Consider the following 27,777-nt stretch of genomic DNA (forward strand, 5'->3'; position numbering starts at 1 on the left):
AGAAGTGACACAAATAAAAACCAGAGAGAGAGAGAGATAAGTTACAAAAACGACTTTCTTCTAAGTTATATAAATTACTTTTTCTCTACATAAAATGTACATTTTAGTGTATATTCACTGATAGAGAAATATCTAAAATAAACTCTATGGACAGAGGAATTTTGCTGCACTTTTGTAGATCGAAGTTAAAAAATTCATTTCCAGTGTAAAGGTAGCAGATGGAAAATACTAAAGAGCAGCACTGAAGGTTCTAAAATTTCATTTGGTGACCAGCTCTAAATTAATAGTTTCTTATAATTTCTGCACACTCACATGAAATTAAAATTCTTAAGCATCTCACTCTCAATGCTGAAACTGTTTAACGTAAATCACAAAAACTGAAAATGACACAAGTAAACTCTCAGGCTGTATTTGATGGTAATTACAGTCATTGAGAGCAAACCAGTTTCTACCAGATGTTGGGGGTTGTGAAAGGACAAGGCTGAAAAAAAAAGTTTCAAATCATCCATTCTTGTTATCTGTAACAACACAATAGCCCTGTTTTCACAGTGACCATACATCCTCCCTTACATCCCTTGATATCAACTTGGATGAGCTAGACGGTAGGGAAGAGTTACAGCCTTACAATTAGTAAGTTTTCTCTCTAAAAAGTAACAATATTCTGGGAGGGGTGAACAAAGCCAGTTGAATCCTTAGCATAATGACAGAAAGCAAAATAAAATGTTAAACCTCAACACAATTCAAAAATGTACTTTCATGGAATTCACCAATATAACTTATAAGGTAACAAAGCTGTTGCTCTCAATACAACCTCATACCATTAAAGCTTGTTAATCATCCATAATTTATGTAAACGATAATATGCATTTTATCTTTTATCAGGACAGGCTATCTTCCAAACAAGGCTTGTAAAACTGCCAGATGCATTATATACAGAACAAATTCAGTTAAAGAATAAGGATACTACTGCTGCTGAACTCCAAACATAATAAAGTGATCGAACATCAGATCCTGACTGCTAGCTCCAATAAATGTTCTTAAAGTTAGGCCTTCTCTGAAATTCCCCAAGTTAGAAACGACATAGAAAGAGCTACTGAAAACACTTCTCTTATGAATGTCTACCTGAAGAGGACCTGCCTGATAAATCATCTAGCTCTTGTTATGAGAACAGAAAGACTTAGAGACTTCCGAGGTTTCTTCTGAACTCTCTTTACGATAGACATATGAAATTGTGTAATATGTAGTCTAACCCTTTACAAACTTTTAAAACCAAGAAATGCTCAAGCAATATTAAAAGTATACATAAAACCTCACTTAAATACCCTTCCATTTCTATTCAACTAAACTACAAAAGGATAATCTTTTAGAGCCCACTGTTTCTCAGAATCCCACCTCAACAGCTAAAGCTGCATCCACTATTGCTTTATCACAAATGAAAACATTTGCTCATTCTAAACTGGTAACAGTTTCTCCTTCAAAGTATACTGTGTTCCAAAAGCGATCCCTTTATAAGCATAAAAGCAAAATTTCTGGGCCAGGCTCTGATAAGTCTAAAAAACATAGTATCTAATGTTTCAATAAACAAAATGTGCTTTTTGGATGTAGATGCCTGAGAAAGGTAGAAAAGAAAGTAGGCCAAACTTGGGAAGTCAGTAAGATGATACAGAAGACATCCAATCGCTAGAGGAAGGGAAATACCTCTTTTCAAATAGGGTTAATTGGTCGAAATTACCCAAAGCAGACATTATTTTGGCAAGATCCCAACTTCTGGCAACAGTTCAATAAATATTCTATGCAGGAAATATACAGACTACTCAAGGATATAATGTTGATTCATACAAAGAATCATCACACAGACAAAACAGAAGTAGAACTATGTTGATTTACTAAATGCTGGGATGACAGCACACAGAAAATCAAACATTGCTTCTCATTGGCAAACTAGTAATGCATTTAACAGTGATACAGGACATGACACAATATTTTTAAAATTTTTACCTAGTAAAATTATGTATTATTTCCTCCCAAGTGTCATTACTCTTTTTTACTAGATCATAAGGGCTCTTTTAACTTCATCTTCATGTAACACTGTAGTGCTTCTTGGTTCAAAAAACTGTACATTAATTCATATAGTAACAACAGTTAAGTTACAAAGTTTTAGAGGACTCACTTCAAATAAATCCAGAAAAACCTAGAATTTGTTTTCAAGTAAGTTCAACTTTACTAGTTTAGAGCAGTTTACTGTACATTTGCCTTTAAAAAATAACAATAAGATAGACACGAACCACTATTATTAGGATATGATTTTTCAATACTAAAACACTAGCCATTTATTGTTAGGTAGAGGATTAAAGAAAGTAACATACCCTGCAACTGTAACTAGTCTCTAGGTAAACTGGCTTTAGCACCTACCTTCTCTTATGCTGTGTCTTGGTCCAGGAACAGTAATAACAGTGTATAAACAAATGTTTAAGCTAAAAATTCCTTCCTCTCACTATCGTCTGCTCTTAGATTACTTTTGTATAATGGCCTTAAAGTGGTATATTAGACAGTAACTAGAAGACATATTCCATTTTCTGACTGAAAGCCAATAATACTCATGAATTTTTTAGCTGAAAGACACTTCAAGATGCCATTGGGAAGACTGTAATAAACACATTAGGCTGCAAATGGGCAGTAGCAGCTCTTTAACATATGCTGCAATAATCAAATAAATGGCTACATTCACGTTCACTGGTTACATAAATATTTTGCTGCAACATATCCATCATTTGCATCTCTCCTAAAGAAGGGGAAAACCTCCTTAGAAGTCTTATCTTAGCAAAATTCAGGGCAGAATACATAAGCAGCAGGGAGCTATTCTAAACTATTATTACCAACATGGGGGAAAATGTCTAGTCTGACATCAGTGGCACATGATGGCTTCTACTTTCTAAATTCTCATAGGCCAAGTTCCTTAACATAGCCAGTTACTGGACTGCTCATATATCGACGTCAGCTGGTGCGAATATGGCCAGGAATAGCAAGACTAGGTTTTAATAAGGCCTCAGATGAGAAAACATCGCAGGAAGAAGCTGCATTCCTTCCATAACGTAAGCATTTTCTCTCCCCTTCAAGCAGAGTTTACTCAGTGTCTTTTTATTGTTCTGAAAACCAGTTTTCACCAAAGACTTAGCATTCTGGAAAGAAGTCATCAAATCAAGGACTACAATGCAGCGCTTGTGTTTGAGTTTCATAACTTGTCCAGACTAAAATTCAATTATCTTTCTTTATTCTGAAACCCATTTTAAATTTTGTTATGAGATTAAAAAATGACTTTCTAATTCCTGAGAAAGTTAACTGGCAAGGTCAAGACAGTCTGTACCTATACAAAGAGTGTTTTTATCATCTGAGTTGTCAACAGTTCTTAAATAAATGGGAGTTCTCTCTCATAGCATAATATGTTGTTTGGTTTTTTCGCTAACATTTATTGAAGACTTATTATGAGTTAGGTTACTTAGCACATATTTCTTTGCTTAAAAGCCACAATTTGATATGTATATATACATCTTATAGATTATCTAACCTCTCCAACCTGTTTCCAGTAATTTGCCTAAGTCACACAGATCACGGGTGTAATAATATCCATCATCCATGGAGTGAGTGTTTCTACGTTGGTTGGCATTTTTTACGTACTTTACCTGTATGCACTCCTTCAGTTCCTGTAACAGCCTGATTATCACCATTGTATAGATGAGGAAATTAAGGTACAAGAGAAATAAAGTAACTTGAACAAGGCCACACAGGAAGTCTTGGAGCTCATGAATCCAAACAGTTCCTCAATTCTTAACCACTGTAATGTGGGCATTAAAGGTTCCTATACTTTGATACTTTCACTGAAGACAGAAATTTATAAACTAGTGTATATTACAGGAAGCAGTATATTTTAACTTAGTCAACAGTGACTATGTAATTTGAAAGCACTTTTCTTTTTCTTAAAAACAGTATCACTGTGAAATGTAAAACACTTCTTTCTGTTAAACAGTGCATATCTTAGAATCATGTATCCATTTATTCAATAAATAACTAGTGCTCCAGGCACTGCTGCAGACATTGGAGAGAAAGTCATGACAAAACAGCTAACAGTCCCTGTCCTCCTGCAGCTCACATTCCAGTGCAGAAAAGATGTCATGCTCAGCTCATGCACAATTATTCCCCAAAGATAAGCAAATATTTTTGTTACTATTGAATTTATTATGAAGCTATTAAATAAAACACCAACTAGAAATTTTATCTGGCATACCAAGAATGCTCAGTTTCACTCAAAACAGTAAAAAAGCCTTCTTTCTTCTGTTTCAGAAATGGTAATTGGTTAATTTAAAAAGTCCATTATGAAGAGTAATTGTAAAAATGATACATACTACCTTAATAATTTCCTTTTAACTTTAAACACATAAATGTAACTTTGAGTCTCAGTCTCCATTGGAGTTTCACAGTGCCCTTCTTGCATAAATCATACCTATACCTATAATTTATCATCTAAATAGTGGACAATAAAACCAGTGTCTACTCTCTAATTTCTGTTTATTTAAAACAGACCTAGAACTTATAGACATTTAGATTTCTTAAAAGTGCTTATAAGGTACAGATTTGTATGATTTTTTCCCAGTCTATTAGACATGTGTCATGTGTCCTATACACCCATTTGGCAGCAATGTTTCTTCATTTCACTTTGAGTCTTAGTTTTCACAGAAACAAATGTATCTTTTCAAACTCATACTTGATACGTTACATATATTTAATTAAATTATGTCATTATAATAACAAGTACAACTGGCAAAAACTGTCTGGGAAACAAGAATCTGGCTCTTGGTAGGCACACAATATCATGGCTAGGTGCAGAGTGCCCCACCCCCTGCCCCGCTCCTCGCTGTTCTCCTGCTCCTCTGTTCCCCTACCCCTCTCCTCTCCTGTCCACAGTGGGATGTACTTAAGGTGCCCATCATCCCGAGACTCTCAGACAGCGGCAGCATCAGGCCATGATTTATTAAGGGGGAATGCAGATCACAACAAATATTAGTGAATACCTATTATGCACCAAGCAAGGTTCTAGTTATTGGAGAATATAGCAATAAACACAACAGACCAAGTCACTGACTCTTACATTCTAACAGGAAAGTAGGGAGAGGGTGGGGAATAGTAAAACAAACAAAATATTTACCACATCAGATAGTAATTAGAGGTATAAAGAAAAACAAGATAGGGCCGGGTGCAGTGGCTCACGCCTGTAATCCCAGCATTTTGGGAGCCGGGACGGGTGGACCATGAAGTCAGACGTTCGAGACCAACATGACCAACATGGTGAAACCCGCCTCTACTAAAAAATACAAAAATTAGCCGGGTGTGTTGGCGCATGCCTGTAATCCCAGCTACTCAGGAGGCTGAGGCAGGAGAATCACTTGAACCCCCCCAGGCAGAGGTTGTAGTGAGCTGAGATCGTGCCATTGCACTCCAGCCTGGGTGACAGAGTGAGACTCTGTCTCAAAAAAAAAAAAAGAAAGAGAAAAGAAAAGAAAAACAAGGCAGTAAGATTAAGATAAGAGTATAATGTAGATGGGGTGAGGGATACTATTTTACGTAGGTAGCCAGCAAAGTCCTCTCAGATGGGTGTTATCTGAGAGCTTTCTAACAGATCTCTAAGATTCATAATATAATTTCTTTAATATACAACCATTAATCATATGAAAAGCAGTACAGTGTTGTGGCTTAGATCACATTCTCTGGTGTCGACTCTGGCTGGAAATCCCTAGAACACCACATATATTAGTTATTTGACCTGGGGCAAGTTATTTAATTAACCTCTTTGGAGCTTTGTTTCTTCATTTGTAAAACTGGAGCAATAATACATACCTTTATAGGCTTGCTGAGAGCATGAAATGTAAAGGACACAGAAGAGCAGCTGGCATATAGTAAGGGCTTATTTAATAAACATAAACAGTTATCTGAATTTAATAGACTATAAATGTTTATAAAATAATCTAAATTGATGGTGAATTTGGAAAGAAAAATTAATTTTAAAAGAAAATTAAAAAATTAAAAATTAATTTAAAACAGAAAAGTTATCAAAATATTAGCAGTTAAATTATTTCAATGGGCATTACGGGTGTAATTTAATTTTTGTATTTTCCAAATTCCCTTTCATTAACACATCAGACTTTTGTGAGTTTATAATAAGAACAAAGAAAGAAAGGAAGAGGGAAAGAACAGGAGGGAGAGAGGAAAGAAAGAAAGAAGAAAAGGAATGAAATAAAGCTGACTGTGCTGCTGGGAAAAACAAACAAACTAAAACCTAGGCAAACCAAACGGAATTTTTAAAGTAACCTGCTCTTTGGAATACAAACTGTAAGTGTATGAATTGTTTACATGCACATTTTCAGAAAAAATCTTGCAAAAAATGAGGGAAACTTATACTGTGCTAGGCACAAAGGCTGCCTACAATGAATGAAATGAGAAATCAAATCTCATTTTACTGGTATTAGCAATGAAATTTCAAGTAAAAATTATTCTCTTTGGTAAACCAAAGGATATTTCTATAACAATTTCCAACCTACTAAATCTGTATTATAACTATACTTAAAACTTATGTTTTAATTATATATATATAAACTACACTTAAAACTTAGGGTAAACTTATATTTACCCTAAGTTCTTCTGCATAATATAGACAGATATTTAGATATTTTAGAGTCATTAGCATATCGTATGTTCTTTAATCGTATGTTCTTTAACTATATGGACTTCTCATGTTTTTTCTTCTACCAACTCTTTCAGAGCAAGAAATATATCTAAATCACAAGAGCTTTCCAGTAAAGGTTACTAAAATTGCCCTTCTTCCTCAGAAAAATCTGGTCTATCCTTCCAAAGCAGCTCAAAGCATACTCCCTTTATGCAGGCTTCTTGAATTCCACCAGGAGGAATTAAAGGTTCCCTTTTACTTGTTCCAAGCCCATGGTATGTTAAAGTGAAAGTAACACTTTTTTAAATGCCTCCTGATCAGCTGCCTCTTTCCCAGGAGAGGGCCCAGGGTTTTGCTGGCACCCACTGTCCCCATGTCCCCATGAGGCAGCCCTTTGTGGGCCCCAGGCAGGCTCATGCTGCTGCCTCCCACTCCAGTGTCTCCGTGTCAGGGATGGGCCTTAAGAAACTCACTCCTTCTTCCCTTTTGTCCACTGTCACTCATTTAACTCCAAACTTTCCTGTGGGTTCTTTACCTCAATCAAACAGAAAAGCAAAGTAGAGGCAAAACTTTCAAGCACGTTGCATGAAAAAAGTACAAGACCCAAATTTAATAAAGGCTTGTGGTTTGAGAAGAAATAAGGGACATAGTTATAGGCTGTTTTGGCAGTGTAAATAATGTTTCCTTTCTAGGGTGAGTGTGTAAGAAGAATTCTTCTGAAATACTTTTTTATGCCCTTTTCTCTGTTTTCCACCACACTTCTACAAAGGTAAAAAATAACAAGAAGGAAAAATCTAGTTTGGGAGGACCTCTGAATCATTTTCTTACCATACAAATTCCTACAAATTTACTCTTCGTCAGATCATTACAATTATTCTGAACACTATTTGCTATGAGGCAATGGTTGACATTAATAATGAAAATGGCAGCTCTAGATTAACAGAAGCTCCCCTGTTCCAAAAAGATACCAATTTTGTCTCACAAAAATAAACCAAATTAGGCCAGGCGCAGTGGCTCACACCTGTAATCCCAGCACTATAGGAGGCCAAGTGGGGCGGATCACCTGAGGTCAGGAGTTTGAGACCAGGCTGGCCAACATGGTGAAACCCCATCTCTACAAAAACACAAAAAAAGTAGCCGGGCATGATTGCACGCACTTGTAATCCTAGCTACTTGGGAGGCTGAGGCAGGAGAATCACTTGAACCTGGGAGGTGGAGGTCGCAGTGAGCCATTGCACTCCAGCCTGGGCAACAGAGCGAGACTCCATCTCAAAAAAAAAAGCCAAATTAAGCATTTTTATTTGCAAATAACACACACCTACAGAATGTTTACTGAGAATTACTAGAACTTAGAAAGTTTTTTTTACAAATGGAATTTGAAAATTACCTTGGCACCTAAAAATGTGAATCAAAACCCTTAATTTAACAATTTTTTCTCCCTCAAATGATGGATTTTGGTAATCATCAAAACCAGCCATTCTGTAAGATCATGATTTATATTTTAGCTATTTTAAGTTTCAAACTTGAGACACAGGCAAGTAGCTGTCAGCAAAAGCATAAGCATATTGCTATCATTGGGATTGTACAGTAGAGTCCAGTTCTCTGACCTCAGTGTCAGAGACTGGGGGACCCTCTAGTTTTGGCAGACAAACTTTGTGAAGAGCACAGAATAGCCTTGGCAAGCTGCCAGTGGAGGGTTTTCTCCCCTTTATAGCCCCAGATGGAGAATTATTACGCTTTGTGGAACTAAATATGTAATTGGATTCAAGAAAGGTAGCTTCTAGTTACCCCTTGAGTAGTTAATAAGGGTGGTCTACAACAGGCATTAAAAAGATTAAGGAAAATTACTTCTATTTTATATGTTGCTCTCTACCTGTTTATTTTAAATAGTCCTAAGACGTTTTTCCACTGAGAGAATAAAGAACAATTGTTTATAAAAGCTACACCTATGGATAAAGATCTCTAAGATTGCTGCACCCTATTTAGCTATAACTAGCAAGGAATAAGCATGGAATGAAACTTGAAAGAAATTGAGATAATTGCTTGATGCCTCAGAGACAGCTAGCTATATTATATTCCTTCTGCCTGATACTAAAATGAAATTGATAATAATCCATCAAGCTGAAATTTAAACCCTGGTTCTAGCTGGGATAGAATGACGCGGAGAAAACTAAGCTAGCTCTCAGAGACACCACGACACAGTATATACATGTTCATAGCACAAACATATGATTTCTTTAGTTGGCATTTTCTTTCAAGTCAATGTTTCTGCACGAAGAGCAGTGACTATTATACGTAGGGCAAAAATATATTTGAACAATCTAATGTTATATATGGTTAAGTTTCTAATTAAAACAGGTCTCTTTTGGTATTAAAATATAGCCTAAATTACAGGCTTTTAACTTAAAAATCTATTTGCATTTATTTTCTTCTGATATTGAATTCAACTGTACTGATAATTATTGAGTAGCTGCTAAGGGCAAATTACTTTGCTCTATGGACACTGCAATACAGTCACTGAGTAAATAACAGAATTTGATCTCATGAAATGCAAGACTTAGGAAGAAGATACAAATATGGAATTAATTAACATACAAGACAATATACATAAAAAATACAAAGTGCTAACGAAGGAAAAATTACTTCCTTCATTAGGAAGAGTAGGCAAAGGTTTTATGAATGCCTGAGCTAGGTTTTGAAGAATGGGTATAATTTTCCAAAGTGAAGGGGAGATGGGTGAGCATGTATAAGAGAACTTCAGGGCACCAAAGTGGTACAGTTACTACAGAGTGAGACAATGCTAGAGTTGTTGTGGGGAGCCTGCATGCTGGGATGACCATGGGACCCAGGGATTTGGGAGTGTGGATCCTTCCCCTCCTCGCTTTCCTCTTTCCCCCAGGTTACTGCCAGGCCCTGGACTGAGTGCTGACTGCATCGTACCTGAGCCAGCACGACCCTAGAACCATGCTTATCAAAGGGTCACCTGGGAACTGTCAGAAATGCACTCTCTGGCTCTGACCAGACCTTCTGAAAGGTGACTTCGGAGGTGAAGCACAGCATCGGCTTGCCAAGCCTTCCCCATCATTCTGATGCTTGCTGAGATGTAAGAACCCCTGCCCTAAACTTTAGAAAGAACTTGCCTTGTTCTATGGGTGACCTGAAATCTGACTAACACACAGTGATTATCTTCCTCTCTGAGGGAGAAGGAAAAGAAAAGGTAGAGTATATTTAATTCATTTAGTTCATTTTATTTACCAGGTATTTAGTTAGGCACTTACTTTGTAGAGTCTGAAAACCTTAACCCCCAGAATAAGGAGTAGCTCTTGTCAATTTAATAAACTGTGAGTACAATGAAAACTTTTGAGCTGAAGATGGTAAAGTCACAGTTATGCTAGAAAGATTAGCATGGTAGCGGTCTAAATGACGCTTCCAGCAGTGTAGGGAGGAGAGACTGGAGACTCATTAATAGGATACTGCAAAACGCCACATATTGTATGGCTGCATTTATATGAAATGTCCAAAATAAGCAGATCCGTAGAAACAGAAAGTAGATTGGTGGCTGCCAAGGGCTGGAGGGAAGGGGAAATGGGGAGTGATTGTTGAGTACAGGGTTTCTTTTGGGGTTGATAAAACTGTTCTGAAATTAGATCATGGTGATGGCTGCACAACTTGCAAATAAACCGAATACTCCTGAATTGTACACTTTAAAAAGGCTGAATTTTATGTGAATTATATCTCAAGAAAGCTATTATTCAAAACAAAATGAAACAAAAAGAACAAAACCAACAGGCTTAACCTGGCAACACTGTGCAACAGATAAATGGATAGTTTGCAAGTATTTAGAAAACACACTGGGGATTACTATGAGCAAGGACTTCTCTGGCAACATTATTATGAGCAAGGACTTCTCTAGCAACATTCATCCCAAATGAGATTTCCTTATTCTTTTTGTGAAAGAGATTAGAGTAAGAATTTTAATTTTTTAAAGCTTACTTTTTGCTTAATAAACATGCTCCTAGTATACAATTTAGAAAAATACAAAAACACGAAATAGAATAACCCATACTCCTACCACCCAGAGAACAATCAATAACTTAAAAAATTTCCTGCTCAGTATTTTAAAATGTAAGTGTGTATACAATCAAGCACAAAGTGTATATATAATTTTATAGCTGGGTCTTTGTTTTCTTAATGTTATCCACCATGTCATTAAATGTCTTTATAATTTTTAATGGCTCTGTGATATCCCATCATATGAATATACCATATTTAACCATTTGTTTCCATTTTTGTGACTACAAATAACACTGATTAATATCTTAAATATGTCTTGATCCACATTTCTGATTATATACCTACAATAGTCTTAGAAATGTAATTATTAGATCAAAGGGTTTGACCATATTTAATCCTGTTTTCCAAGAAGACTGTATTAATTTATAATCCCCTCAGCAGAGTATTCGAGTTCCCTTCTCACAATTCACAACAATGAGTATTAAGATTTTTTTAAAATGCTTTGCTAATTTAAAGATTATGGTGTGACACTGTTTCAGAATTTAAACTGATTCCTAGTAATTGAGTATCTTTGAATTGTTTCAGCACTTCATTTCTACTCTGATGAAAGAATGCTGAGTCAGGTATGCCATAGGTGCAATATGTTGAGGTCAGCTAGGCATGTGATGTAATGCTGTTGTGCAGATGAAAGCAAAATGTGGGTTCCACTGGTGGTCTTCATCTTTGGCCACTAATCAATCACCTAAGGAGCTTTTGAAACCATAGTTTTCCTGGCTCCGCGCCAGACCAACTAAAGCAGAATCCCTTGAGGAAAGACCCTAGGAGATCAGTTGAAACCTACTGGGCTGGATGACAATAGAAAACTGAGTCAAGGCTGGTGGAACAACATGCTGGGTGTTAATAGAATATTAATCCTGTCTGGTTCTCCTGACAGGCCACCACTCCCCTGCAGTCCACTCCAGTGGAAGCTGCTGTCCTCTCAATACACGTGTAGTAGGGATAGTAGGTGGGGTCAACCTCTCCTCACTCCATTACAAAGATGCCCTTATATAAAATCTTTCCTCCTCTGAAAAAACCCTCTCTCTACCAGTACCACAGAACGCCTCTATCTATCTTCCTAAGTTTACCAACATGCAGCTCAATCCCCCAAAGTTACTGAAGCATTCTGCCATCAGACTAGCACTTCCTCTCTAGCTCAAATCTGGTCATCATTCTGAGTAATTTCAAAGACTGTGTGGATGAACTAATGAGTATCTCCCAGGTCCTTGTCTGTCAACTCCAACGAAGTTCACCTCCCCTCCACTTCAGCCGCTGCCTTCTATAATCATGCCCTGAACCTTGTTATCACGCAGTACTGTTTCCATTTGAACACTATTTTTTTTGTCCACAAACTCCTAGCACACTAGCTTTCACACTGTCTTCCTCCACAACAGTCTTCAGTGTACGCCAGCCCCTGCCCCTTTCCGTCATTCTCGAGCTAGAGCCACGTCGCCACCCGCAGCCACCTCAGTTCCCTTTCACACCCTCCTCTCATAGAATTCTTTCTGCAAAACTGCATTCCCAAGTCTTTCCACCATAAGGGGAAGCTGAGCACTGATGAAGAATATCAAGCAACAAGGGGCAGAGTGGCCCCACAGATTTCAGGGTTTCTAAAATTGCCCAGGCCCTTAGTCCTGCCTGTCAATCCTTTACTTTGTTTTCAGCTTGTTCTACTGACTTCAACAATTATTTCCAACTTCTGCCACTTCAGTAAATACCCGTTCAATTTGATTTTCCTCAGCTTCCCTTCTTCCTGCTTAGAAAGATAGCCACCTCCATCTTCAACATCACTTCTGGTGTCTCAGAGAATGTGTGATCCTTCTGCCTGTAAAAACTAACTACTCCAACCCCATTTCTATTCCCCTCCTCACCTTGGGAGACCCTGCTGCAATAGTTACAGCTTCTCATTTCAACCTCTTCCTCTCTACTTAACGCATACTCAGGTCATTTCCATCCTTTAAAATAAAAATGTTTAAAGGATGAGCTTAAATTCCTCTCCAGCTACCATTCAATCTCAAATATTCCTTCACATCCACACCTGTCTAAAGAATACAAAGGTCTGGGATTCCTTTATCCCCAAACACTGGGGACCATATGATTTAGAGTTTACACACACACACACACACACACGTGCGGTGCGTAGATATATATATATATATTTCATTCTAGAAAGATAATACATGTTGGCCAGGCACGGTAGCTCATGCCTGTAATCCCAGCACTTTGGGAGGCCAAGGCGGACAGATCACAAGGTCAAGAGATCAAGACCATCCTGGCCAACATGGTGAAACCCCATCTCTACTGAAAATACAAAAATTAGCTAGGCATGGTGGTGTCTGCCTGTACTCCCAGCTACTCGGGAGGCTGAGGCAGGAGAATCGCTTGAACCCAGGAGGTGGAAGTTGCAGTGAGCTGAGATCACACCACTACACTCCAGCCTGGGTGGCAGAGTGAGATTCCATTAAAAAAAAAAAAAAGATAGTACATCTCATATACCATATTTCATTAGAACCCCAGAGGGGTCTACAGAAGCATTCTATAATCAAATTCAGGATTATTTCAGAAGTGAAATGTATGAATATTCACACTACATGAAACAAATGATGATTATAAATCATCACATCCATTCAGGTCAGGTTTTACTGCCAAATGAATTACAAAAAACCTTTCCATTTTCAGTGTGCTGAATTTTGAGATTCAAATAAGGGAATACAGGCATGTAGATTATTCTCCTATTCCCTTCCACTCACTCTATGACCCAAAGATATTGTATCTCTTCCCATATTACTCCATTAAGTCTGCCCTCCCTAGTCTTCCATGACATTCAAATGCCAACCTACAGCAATTTGGGCATACTGTGTGTTGTTACCAAACTTTCTGCTGTGTTTACCACAGTTAAAAATCACACCCCTTCCGTGGTTCCTCCTTTAACCTCTCCATTCTGTGGCTTTCATGACACAACAATCTATAGGTCCTCCTCTTACATAATTATTCTTTTTCAATCTCTTTTATGGGATCTTCTTCCTCTTTGAAGTTATCCAGGTTTCCATCTGGCCAGTTCTCTCCTCATTCATCTCTATTTTAAAAATTATTTTTAACAGCTTTACTGAGGTCACATGTCATAAAATGCAGCAATTTAATATATACATTAAAAAGTAGTTTTAGTGTATTCACAGAGTTGTGAAACCATCACCATATGTAATTTCAAAGCATTCTCATCACCCCAAGAGGAAACCCCAAACTCATACAATTAATCCCCATTCTCTCCTCTCCCAGCCCCTCACAGCCACTGATCTATACTCTCTATCCCTATGGATTTACCTAATATGAACATTTCATATAAACAGAATCAAATAATATGTGGCCTTCTATGTCTCGCTTGTTTCAATTAGCATAATGTTTTCAAGGCTCGGCAATACTGCTGCATGTATCAGTACTTCATTTCCTTTTATGGCCAAATATTCCATTGTATAGCTATACCAAATTTTGTTTACCCATTACTCAGTGAATGGACATTTGGGTTGTTTCTACTTTTTGGCTATTATGAATAATGCTATCATGGACATTTGTGTACACGTTTTTACACAGATATATGCTTTCCATTCTCTTGGATATATAGTTAGGAATGGAATCGGTGAGTCATATGGTAACTCTATGTTTTGACTTTTTGAAGGAATGCCAAACTACTTCCCAAAGTTGCTACACCATTTTATATTCCTACCAGTAATAAACAAGGATTCCATTTTTTTTCAAATCTTCCCCAAACCTTGTTATTTTTGTTTTCTTTTTAAGTTATAGCCATCCTACTGGATATTAAGCAGTATATCTCATTGTGGGTTTGATTTGCCTTTCCCTAATAACAATATTGAGCATCTTTACTTGTGTTTATTTGGCTATTTGCATATCTTCTTTGGAGAGGTGTCTACTCAAATCCTTTGCCTGTCCCTAAAATTAGGTTCTCCAGTCAGTGATTCTTAACAGCTTTGGGGGTTATGAACCTCTCTGAGTACCTGATCAAGGCCAAAAAGTAAAAGCACACACAGAATATGACATAAAATTTTTCCAAAATGTCACTAACTCACTAAGACCACTTATGGATCCTCCAGATTAAGAACCCTTGTTCTATACCATAGGTTCTCAACCATGGCTGCATATATAAAACCACCTGATTTTCATTTTCCATTGCCATACAATCCATTAATTCTACCTCCACACCCAAAAGATGTGAACTTTATGTGAGACTCAGACATATGTACATCCATGCTCAAAGCAGAATAGGTGAATAGGCTTTGCTAAAGGTGAAAACAACCCAAATGTCCATCAACATATGAATAAACAAAATGTGCACACACATATAATAGAATATTATTCAGCCTTTAAGAGGAGTATGGTACTGACACATGTTAAAACATGGATGAACCTTGAGAATATCCTAAATGAAAGAATGATTTCACTAATATGAGGTACTTAGACTGGTCAAATTCATGAGACAGAAAGAGGAACATAGATTATCAGGGGCTGGGGAATGGGAGGGAATGCAGTTATTAATGGTTTCCCTTTGGGATGATGAAAAAGTTCTAGAAATGAATAATGGTGATGGTTGCACAACACTGTTCATGTATTTAACATTCCTGAAATGTGTACTTAAAATAGTTACAATGGCAAATTGTATGGATACTTTACCATAATAAAAAATTTAAAAAAATATTTTAAAACATCCAAGATAACCAGGTACCACTCCAGACCCATCAGATCAGAAATTTTGGAGGTGTGGTATGACCATCAATATTTCTCTTAGGCCAGGCATGGTGGCTCACACTTGTGATCCCAGAACTTTGGGAGGCCAAGGCAGGAGGATGACTCAAGCCCAGGAGTTAGAGAACAGCCTGGGCAACAAGACAAGACCTTGTCTCTACAAAAAGATCAAAAATTAGCTGGGCATGGTGGTGCATACCTGTAGTGTCAGCTACTCGGGAGGCTGAGGCAGGAGGATTTCTTGAGCCCAGGAGATCAAGGCTGCAGTGAACTATGATCGCACCACTACGCTCCAGCCTGGACAACAGAGTGAGACCTTGTCTCAAAAAACAAATTTTTTTCTTAAAAATTTTCCAGATAATTATGATGTTCAACTAGGATTAAGAACTGCTGCTTTATAGTATCTTTGGTGGTACCAGTTATCCCTACGGGTTTCCCAAATCTTTCCAGCCTTCACCTCTCAAAGCTTTCACCTTAAAAATCATGCTGCCTGCTAAGTGACTACTCAGAAAATTAAACACATCCATTTTTATTCCCGGCCCCCAAAATGCCCCATGTGTAAGATGTCAGTCCACTGAACATCCTCCTTATACTTCTGTATTCTTGTCAAATCATCAATAAGATAACTGTGCCTCTCCAATATCCTCAAGTCTCTCCTCTTATCACTTTGCTAATCACTACTGCTTCTATTTCAGGTCTTTATCACCTCTCACCTGGATTATCCAACATAAGTCTCCTTATTTCCACAGAACTTCCTTGATTAAAATTCTTTAATGGTCTTCACTCCCTCCAAGACGAAGTCTGTGCTTTCTCAAACGTAATACAAGGTGCCTTACGATCTAGCATGTCTGTCTCCAGGTTCATTTCTTGACCTTTTCTGTTTGCCTGGGAACTATAAATGCACATGGTTCCTCACTTACTACATACCAGCTCTTACCTAAGTTCTTTTGCTTGTCATATATGCAATAAGCCATATATCTTCTCCTTTTGGGTAACTCCCACTCATCGTTAAGACCTAGCTCACATTGACTCTTCCTCCCAAGATTAAATTCCCTCTTCTGTCTTCTAAACGCCTATACAGTTGGCCCTCTCCATATCTGTGGTTCTGTATTCGCAGATTCAGCCAATCTCAAATTTGAAACTTAAAAGAAAAAAAAAACAATAAAAGTAATACAAATAAAAAAGCAGTACAATATAACAACTATGTGCACAGCATTTGCAATGTATTAGGTATTATAAGTAATCTAGAGATGATTTAAAGTATATGGGAGGATGCGCATTATATGCAATTACTATGCCATTTCATATAAGGGACTTGAGCATTGGTGGATTTGGGTCTCCACTGGGTTTCTAGAACCAGTCCCCTGTAATACTGAAGAACAATTGCATATAACTCTACCATTAATCATGTATATCATAACTATCTTATTTATGCCTTCTCCCTACCATATTTTAAGCTCTTTGAAAGACAGAAATGAAGTATTTCTCATTTTAAAAAAATCCTAGGCACTTATTAGAATGCCTGACGCACAAGTACTTAATATTCATGGAATAAATTGCTTTACAAACTGCTATTGAGTTTGAAGCTACTTCACCAAAATAGGTAGCATCATTGAATATTTACTATGGTATAGTAGTATACTTGTATTATTTTATTTGATTCTCACAATTAACTGTATGAAGTAATTATTATTATTCCCTGAATGAAAATCCAAGTAACATGACTAAGGTCAAACACAGCCAACAGCTGGCAGAAGCAGGATTTGAATCCATGCTGTCTGACTCTAGGCCTGTACTCTTTACCTCTAGGACACTGCCCCATTATTTGATGCACTGCTACTCTCTCAACTTCTTACTGTGCATGTCTCATCTCAAGTAAATAATTCCATCCAGTATTTTCCTTTTTTTTTTTTTAAGTATAAACTTATAGTTTTGTATCTGTTAAAATTTATGGCCAGGTGCGATGGCTCATGCCTGTAATCCCAGCACTTCAGGAAGCTGAGGCAGGAGGATTGCTTGAGCTCAGGAGTTTCAGACTAGCCTGGGCAACATAGTGAGACTCTGTATCTACAAAAGAAAAAAATACAAAAATTATCCGGGCATGCTGGCATGCACCTGTAGTTCCACATCCCAGGGAAGCTGAGGTGAGAGGACTGCTTGAGCCCAGAAGGTGGAGGCTCTAGTGAGCCAAAATCACACCACTGCACTCCAGCCTGGGCAACAGAGCAACACTCCATCTTCCAAAACAACAAAAAAAGAGTTTACAAAGCTTTAGCATAGTACTACATACTCTTCATAGCCAGCAGAACTACTCCAAGAACAAACACAGACACTTGCCATTAGGTTGAAAAAAAAAAAATTAACTGTGTGAAGTTCTAAGTAAGGGAAACCAAAGATGACAGTCATTTAAGTCAAAATAACCAGGGGATTTTAGGTGATTGCAATTTAATATGATTTAGCCAAATGACTTGATGCTAAAAATAACAAATGTACCCACAGACCACAAAACAAAGGCAAAATTAAAAATATGTGATTAAGATAGAAATATGAGATTCCATGTTGCTCCAGAAGACAGAAATGACAGGTTCACAGATAACTTAGTCAATGAATAAGCGCGTGCACGCGTGTGTGTGTGTGTGTTTTAAACTACTTAGGAAGAGGAAACATACATAGGTGAGAAAATACACCACATGTGTTATAGGAATATTTCACAGACAAGAGATGCCACACTGACAAAATATGCAGTTTAAAAAACAAAAAAAATAACAATATATTAGGTGCTTAGTAATTAGTATAGTGTTGAAGAATGTATTACACATGACATTATTTGATTCTCAGAGCTCTACAATGTAAATATTGTTCCTATTTCACAGAGGAGAAAACAGATTCAGAGAACTTACGTGACCTCTCCAAGATCTCAAAGCTCTTACATCACAGGACAAGGCTTGAAACCAAGTTCTGACTGCAAATGCCATGCTCTGCACAATTCTTCCCATTGTCTAAGAAATGCCATTAAATAACTATCTAGAAATACATAACAGGAGAGTTGCCAACAACATAAAGAAATGATCTAGGTAAAACATATTTGAAAAAACGAACATGTCATCCTCAAAGTCTGTGGACTGTCTGTCCCTGGAGACCAAGGAAGTATGAATTTTCCCTTTACCCAAATCTTCCTTGAGTTATGTCACTGGGATATGGTGACTTGTGCTTCTGTTCATTTCTAGCACCCAAACCATTCTCAGCAGCTCCAAGTACTGACCATAACCAACAGCAAATATGGTACATTACTTGCCCAAACCACAAAATTATACAGAACTTAGGTGGTTTAGACATTCAGGACAGATTCAGGCCCCCATAAGCTCAACTGTGTCCCCATTTCCCTCCATATCTGCAATCTTGACCCACTATTCTAGAGAAACAATAGATTTTTGTGTCTCACAGTAGTTGGGTTGATTTCTCTTACTTTGGTGTGTTCTGCTAACATTAACCTCTGTATAAGAAACAACTTTCCGTTTACATCCGCTACCTTGCCTTTTCCTACTTAATCCTAGGTACTCTGATAACATTTCTAATCAACTTTAGAAGACTGTGTTCCAGAATATAATTTCAACTGCCTTGAGTTTACCTGGGAATTGAAATATCTGGAGGTGATGGGAGATCAAACCAGGTAGGACAGAAGGGGCCTCAAACAGGTCATTACAGGAATTCTGTTTCGGCCTTGCAACGGTAACTGAATATATTTGAACAATGGTTCATTCTGATAAACACATATAACAACTTATCATCTAAATGAAAGACTAAACTCTACCAACCACGAAGCAGAAAAACCAGAGAATTTAAATTGGTGTTCAAATTTTAGGCATGAAGAAACACAAGACCTACAGTCTTTGTTGATCTTCTTGGTAAATGTCATGTAGTACAAGACTCCACTGCACTCTATTCTGGACCAAACAATCCATTCCCACAGCTCTTCCTAAGGACCCACAACCTGCTGATATAAGGCAGCTTTTCTCCATCTCCTTACACAGAAGACATCCTGGCAACACCATGACACTATCCCCCAGCACTTGATTCAGGTATCCAATCTACAGGTTGCCAGGGTCTAGGGGGATGGCTTGGCACAAAAGTTCTATCCAGACAGACAATGGTGATTGGTTGGCTCAATCAGGTTCTCTCAGTCTTTGGGATAATTAAGACAGAGAACTGTTCAGTGAGAAGAGAAAACAACAGCTAAAAAGACACACAGGAAGAAACCACAAGATAATAAAGTTACGAGAAGCAATGAATGAGCCAAAGTTACAAGGCAGAGAAAAGATACACAGTGAGAGTGTGAACAGGCTGGTTAGCTGGCAGGACAGGCAGAGAAGAAGCAGACTGAGAGACCACCTTTGCTACCACAGTCAACAAGTTCATGGTTCTCCAACCTCTCCACACAGGAAATAATCTCTTGTGCCCAATCCTTCCAGATTTCCATATCTAGACTATCACACAGACACAAAGGCTTTGGGGAAATGTGGCCCTCTACCCCCTTCCAACAAAGAAACTCTATTGAGAAGGGCAGCCCTATTTGACTGCATCTCCTAACATGGCCTTGAACCTCCAGATAATAATAAGCTTCAGAGTCATTTCTTGCTTCCACCATTTACTAGCTGCACAACCTTAGGAAAGGTACTTAACCTTTCTAAGCTGTTTCCATGTCTGTAATATTTGCAGATAACATTTACTTCACAAGTTTGAATGAAAATTAAATGAGATAAAGCAGAAAAGTACATGGCCTGGTATACAGAAACACTCTCATAAAAATAAGCTGCCTTCATTATTATTGTCATTATTATCTGAAACACTTGGCCCATTGTAGGTACTCCACAAATAACACTCCCTATTCAAACAGGAGATGCTCTGTCTTGTTTCAGCTCTCATACTGTAAAGCAACTATCTTTCTGCAGTCTCTTTAGGGCCACATTTTTTGCATTTTTGTTCTTCTCATGTTGAAAATGGCCCCCAAGTGTAATGCTGGAATGCTATATAGGGTTCCTAAGTGCCAGAAGGCTGTGATGTGCCTTATGAGAAAATATGAATGTTAGACAAGCTTTGTTCAGGCAGGAGTTACATTGCTGTTGCCTGTGAGTGTAATCTTAATGAATCAACAATATTATGTAACTTACATGTTAAATAAGTTGTCTTTAAACAGAAATACACATAAGGTTATGTACTGATCAGATGACTAAGATGATGTGACCAGAGGCCTGCAGGAACCTAACCCTCAATTTTCCACTAGGAGCCATGCCTCAGAATTCGCCAGTTCAATGTTTCCCCCAACTTTATAAAACATAACCCCTGTGAAATCAGAAGAATCAATGCTATTACATTAAAGGTAGAATATGGGACTAGGTGAGAAACTCCAAGTGGGAGGGGCAGGTCCAGATTGTGAAAGAGGCTCTTATGTCCCACCAAGGAAGGCGGACTTCTAATTGCTTCTAATCTGTAGTTACTGATTCAAAGACTATGGGCTTGGGAAGGGTCTGTATACCTTCTTCCTCTTTATGGAATCCCTGGTATCTGTAAACAAGGATCTTTATTTGGATTCTCTGTGGTTTTTATACCTGAATGCTCCATCATAGCAATGCAGTGAGTAAAGGACCTTGGAAGCAGCAAGTTCTCCATTTGCCAAGAAAAAGGAAAAGAAACTAAGTAAGAAAATAGGCAACACACTTCTTTCAGATCCCAGAACTACAAAGCTTCTCCCCACCCAATTAATCTCATGAATTCATAGTCAATCTGTTTTAACAATCTCTGCTATCCCAATCTTAATGCTCTCCTTCATTCTCCTTCCTCTAAAGCAGATTTCTGAATTAGCTGGGAGTTAATGTTCATGAATATGTTTCCTTTCAATGCAGACCGAATACTCTTTAAATAATATCTTACTCTTAACATACTTGAAATGAAACAGAAGTTCACTGAAGTACAAACATTGAAAAACAAAAAATCACTTCAACTGTAATAGTTCCCTCCTTGTCCGTTATGTTCATCTTGTCCTCATTCTAGAATAAATCAGCAAACTGAACTGAACCCAGCATCATCTGAACTCAATATACCTAGTAATTTAGAGTGTAGACTCTCAAGGCAAACTACCTGGGCTGAAATCCTGCACCACTGACTCATTAGCTGTGTGAGCTTGGACCAGTGACTTTACCTCTGCATGTCTCCATCTCCCAACTGTGAAACAGTAATTGAATTAATATATGTAAGGTCCATAGAACAGGACCTGGCATGTAAGTTCTACATAAAAGATAAGCTTCAAAACTACTATTAATTGTTTTGCAAAAGTCATTTTCCTCATCAAAAGAAAAAGTAAAAACAAAGCCTTTAAAATTTTATTTTTAATAAGCATATATAAAAATGACATATAAAAATGGACATTTTCACATTTAAAACATGAAAGCAAAATTTGGAAAAGACAATTAATGTAGAACTAAAAATAAAAAGGCTATTATGGTTTCAACACTATGTTTATTTATCATTCATTTTGACTACAGTTTAAGGACTTATGGAAACAAAACAGGTATCTTAAACATTAGCCTCATAGTATGATTTTATGACTATTCCAGCCAATCAATTTACTATTGTAATTGGATCTGACATCTAAAATGATGAAACCAAACATCTAGCTTCTATCTCAACATACTTCTTAATCTTGACTGATTTTTAAAGAAGAAACAATCATTCAATGTCAAGATTATAGTGTTTGGTGTGTCTTACAAAATCTTTAATAAAACATACATAGCAATAACCATGTTATCTTTAAAATTAAAATAATGCAAATGTATGTTTATGTTGTACTATATTAGTGATTACTACAAGCCATAACCCTGCATGTTAACTATGAACCTGGTGAAAAGAGCTATCACTACTAAAACGCACGCTAAAAAATGCAAAGTCTTACCTTTTTAATGACAAGGACCAAAGCACCTGTGAGAGAAATGGATAAGCCAACTGATTCTAAACCTTTTTCTGCATTTCTGAGTGATAATTTTTAGAGCAAATCCTGTAAGAGGTACCGTGGGAAAATGTGCTGGCTGTTGCACAGGCTTTTCCACTTCCTGAATCTTATATTCCCTTGGCTTCCACGGAATTCAAATGTCTCTAAAATATAGCCCCGTACTTTAACCCTGCCTAAATCTTCCCAAACTTTTACCTTCTCAAAAAACAAAAAGGTCCTATGAACACATTTCACTGAGTTTTACAACACTGAATACTAAGATCACATTTAATTCTACCTTTTCTTACCCTATCTATTCTACAAATTAAAACTCGTTCCAAGAAACAAACCCCCTCAGCCTGACAAGATCAGACCCGATTATAATATTTGTGGTTAATTATTGTGGTTGGAATTCTGAAGTGTAGCAGGATTTGCAAGCTAGACATCTGGCTTGTTTAGACACTACCTGGACTTCAACACCTGCACCTCTTAACTCTGAAAATAATACTGGGGTGCTTCCTCACTCCCCAACCTCTAAAATACCGTTTGTTTAGATAACTCAATATGTTAATCTGTTTATGAAAATACTTTAAATTTGCAAAGGACTGATATTTTATGTCCTAGGGGAAAAACAAAATCATCAGTAACAAAAACTATTCTAGCTGTAGAAGATTATTTTTAAAAAAAAGGTATTTCTATTCTGATACAAAGGAAAATGAAATGTCATGGATGCAGACCAGTTAAAACTACCATCCAAACCTGCTCATATGAAACGTCATTCACAAAATCAGAGAAGTACTCTCTCAACAGTCAGATAAGTTTTATTCTTTTTAGCCATTTTAAATTCCTATATGATACAGGATAATTACATTTACTGAGGCTGGATTACAATGCCAGTTATAAGTTAACTTATTGGATTAAATATCTTATTTGTCTTCATGTTCCCATATTGTTTCATACAGTGGCTTGTAATAATATTAGGTGTTCAATAAAAATACTTTTTAATTATTACAAAAGTCTTGGCTCATTCAAAGGTTTAGATAAGGTAACAAAATAAAATTTAAAAATAAAGAAAAAGAAAGCTCAAACAATACAACTTTGAAAATTTTATTATTCAAAATATTTAACATATGGTGCTGGTGCTTTCTGGGTAGAAAATGGCATGTAACCCTGTCTCACAGACTACTTACAAGAACGTGAGAGTTACTGAACGAGCAGTGAAAATAAAAAATGAAAAAAAAAAAAAAAAAAAAAAGAATGTGGGAGAATAGTATAGTTAAAAAAATCCCAAATTAATTAACTGCTTATTTGAACCAAGTTGTTTTTCTATGTAAAGTGCCAGTGTTGTCTGCTTTTTAAAAGAAAATCCCATTTAATAAAATTAATGATTTATTAAACTATACTGTGCTAAGATATGGCTTGTAGATATAAAGAAGAATCTCCTGCACTTAGTATAATTAAAAATTATGTTTGAGTTGCTCTCATCTTTTATTAGAAAAGACAGCGAGAATTAATTCTTTATTAAACTGTCTATACACCTTAGAAATTGCCTGATACATTCCTTACCTCTTCCAACCTCAATTTCAAAAGGGAACTGTATACAGTATAGTTTAGTTTCAGAATCATATGTGATTTGGAAACATACATACACTTCAGCCCATCTGCTCTAGAAGTTAAATGAAAAACATTAGCAAAATCATTCTCTGAATATAAGTTGTGTAATTGTTAACCCTTTTCAGATAATGCTTCTGATTATCTTTCACCAATCTCAGACTTTCAAGTACTACATTTTCCAAGGCTAAGAGACAGGTACAGACTGCTATGAGAATTAATAGCATCAACATGAGCAAAAGCAGACAAGTACAGTCTGAAGATTAACTGTATGTTATTTAGCTCTCTGCATACAGTAGCATAAGATCAATCTGAGAAAGTTAGGTACTATGTGTAACAACAACAACAAAAAATCACTGAATCAAGGCCTCCACCAAAAATACAAGCTGTACTTATCATGTAATCAAAAACTAAATAATTTCAAATTTATCACAAAGCTCCACTTTAAGCTTGAAATTAGAAAAGGATAAAAAGTATAAAGGTAGAAAGATAAAGCTTATAGTTATATTTATTCCTTAATAATTAAGATTTGCAACTAAAAAATTAAGATTCTCCTCCTGAATTTTAGAAAATGCTTACCAAAATATTACCTACAAACAAGCGTGACAGTGTATTTGGCTACATAAAAAACTACAAGGAATATTTTAAAAACACTAAACAAACACAAAAGAAATAAGGACCACGGAATCAATTTGGGTCACACTGTATCTATGTGTTCCTGAGAACATTATCACTGCCTGGTTGTCATGCTCAGTTCTCCCTTCTACAACACACCACACATCCAATCCACAAGCACACAGAATTCCAAGAACATTACCAAATATTAAGTCAGAGCACTTCTGAAACACACCTTGTAATTGTCCACAGCTTCTGCAGTTCATATCAGAGCTCAGCAGCTTCTCTTTATCTTCACCAGTGATGTAAATACAAATACCATACATCACTCATCAAAACAAAAACCCCCACAATTAGCAATAAATTTATTGCCTCAGAGATAAATCTCCTCTGTTAACCCAAACCAACATTACATCTTGATGTAAACCTAAGCACATGCTGAGCATCCCGCCGCTTATCTCCTCTATCAATTGTTTCTAACCACAGCTGACAAACTAGCCACACAAATCCTTTTTTAGCTGCTCATCAGACAGATCCCCCTTTGACAATCCAGCATGGTGGAACACTCGAAAATTCTTCCTGCTTCTATTCTATTGCTTGCTCTAAAACCCGGTTTCCTTTTCATTGAGATAATAGCCTTTTCTGCAGTCACATGACTCAGAAGCTACATTAGCAGAGCTTTATGATAATAGACTGAGTAAGCCTCTACCCCTCCTGCTATTAAGGGAATGTCTTTTTCTTTTCTCTCCCTCTTTCTCCCTCTCCTTCTCTCTCACACACAGTCTCAGACTCAGTCTCTCACTCTCTCACATACACATACACACGTGCATGCAATGTACACATGCACTCACATATGCATATCTAAAATTATTTAGTCTTGGAATGTTCATAATAAATAAAAAATATATATCCTAAAATGAAAATATAATTTCTAGATCTGCTGCTAAAAATAAATGCTCAAAACAAACATTCTGATGCATGGTCTTCCTTTCACTAGGATGTACCACACTGGCCATGAACAGTGAGGGGCAGTTAAAAGCAAATATATACTCTCTCGAGCTTTGCCCTCAATGATATAAATCTGACAAATCTGGCATAATGAACACTTTGGAGACATTATAGCTATCCACATACTGAGAATTAATTCCCTGTATTAGTAAAACACATGTAAACATACTTTTTAACACCAAAATGTACTCTCGTTAAGAATATATCCTTATTAAGTAATTTATAATTTGTCCCAAGAAGAAAAATATTCCCATGGCCAAAGCAATCTTAAAAAATAATAATCAGAAGTTCCTTTAAGGCTGGATACCTTTGTCCATTTCTGATAAATAATCAACTCTCAAAACACATATCTGGAAACACCAGCACAGTACCTGACACACAGAGGCTGCTCCATATTTTTTTTAAATGTCCCTAATAACAAGTAGAAGCACCAGATCAAAAGAAAGCAGCTGATCACATTATATTCCTACTTCATCTTTGGTTGTGGTTTGTTTCACATTAAAAATTGTTCTTAATCCACGAAGCAAGCAATTTGAGGAAGAAGTCTAAATGTGAGAGTGCTGGGTAGTTGAAAGTGGGGAAAAAGACGGTGTAAGGAACTACGCTCAAGTACAATGTGCAAAGTGAAGAACGCTGTACACGAGGAGACTAAAAGAATGACATATTCTGTTAATCTGAAGTCAACAGAAATTTAAACTATATTTTACATTTCTTGGTTGTAACTGGCTTCCTCATCTCAAAAATGCAAAACATATTTTTAATATATACATTTTACTTTTAACTGTGGTAAAATATACATAACACAAAATTTATCATCTTAACCATTTGTACAGTTCAATAGGGTTAAGTACATTCATACTGTTATGCAACAGATCTCCCGAACTTTTTCATCTTGCAAAACCGAAACTCTACACCCATTAAACAACTCCTATTTCCTCCTCCCCTAACCCCTGGCAACCACCACTCTACTTTCTGTTTCTATGAGTTTGAGTACTTTAGATACCTCATATAAGTGGAATAATACATTAATTTTCTTTTGTGTGTAGATACTTTACGGATTATTTTAATACCAGATCAAGACAGAGAGTTTTCATTTCACAAAATCATTTTATATAAACTGCATTATTCATAAGTAAACTGAACCAAACTTATATTCTTTAATACAGAGAAACCAAGAATTATTACAGATACCAGAAGGGATTATTATCATTATCACATAAAAGTTATCTATACAAAAAATTCTCTAAGTTCTCAGAACTCAAAGAATTTAACAACTCCAATTTAAAAACTCCTAGTTTACTCTAATTAACCACTCAACATACAAATAAATAGGATAGAATGAGTGTTTACTAATTCTCTTTAAGTCACTGAAGGGAACCATGGCCACTCTGGAAGACAACACTAACAACTAACAGAGCCTGAAATGATTAGTGAGGTGTCAGGGAACATAAGTTTCCATAAAGACCTGAGCAAAGAAATTCAATTAGGAAATAAAATAATTTCAGAGATGAAGAAAATAAACATAAAAAATTTAAAATACCAGCCTATGCCAACACCTCATAATGAAAACCCAAAAAAGCACAATTCAGAATTTTTAAGATAATGTTTTAATTGCTAAAGAACCTTTAAAAGTTATAATGATTTTTACCACCACCTAAATATTTTCATTATGGACTTAAAATCTAAAATCAATAATCAGCCAAGGCAATATATAAAATCAATGCAATGCAATGACTAAAATCAATAATCAGCCAAGGCAACATATAAAATCAATGCAATGACTGCAGTTTTAAAAGAGTAGCAAAAAACTGCAGGGGGTGGTTTGTGAAATCCGTCTACCCAAATGTGTTCTTTTTCTGCTCACAAGGTCATGAAACCTTTGGCAATCTTATAGATCATTTCCATAGAGAGAGCGTGAGGTCACAGACACGCTAACATTAACACCATGTGTCCTTTATTAACTACAACGGCGCTTTTACAAATTATTTCTCAGCCAGATCATGGGCAGCAGCAAAATGCTGTGCATTCCCTGACCAGA

General features: G+C 36.7%; 1 protein-coding gene across 28 annotated transcripts in view; it reads right to left on the reverse strand.

Annotated features, from left to right (window-relative positions):
• NCOA2 (nuclear receptor coactivator 2) overlaps positions 1 to 27,777 on the reverse strand; it is a 296,302-nt gene that overhangs the window by 111,322 nt on the left and 157,203 nt on the right. Inside the window, exon 4 of one of the 28 annotated variants that reach the window (XM_063668872.1) lies at positions 15,723 to 15,820. The exons of the other annotated variants lie outside the window; for them this stretch is intronic. The gene's annotated coding sequence lies outside the window, so the exon portion shown is untranslated. The remainder of the gene's footprint in view (positions 1 to 15,722; positions 15,821 to 27,777) is intronic. 28 annotated transcript variants of the gene reach the window in all.

The sequence above is a fragment of the Pongo pygmaeus genome, chromosome 7 (assembly GCF_028885625.2).
Source record: "Pongo pygmaeus isolate AG05252 chromosome 7, NHGRI_mPonPyg2-v2.0_pri, whole genome shotgun sequence".
Lineage (NCBI taxonomy): Eukaryota > Metazoa > Chordata > Mammalia > Primates > Hominidae > Pongo > Pongo pygmaeus.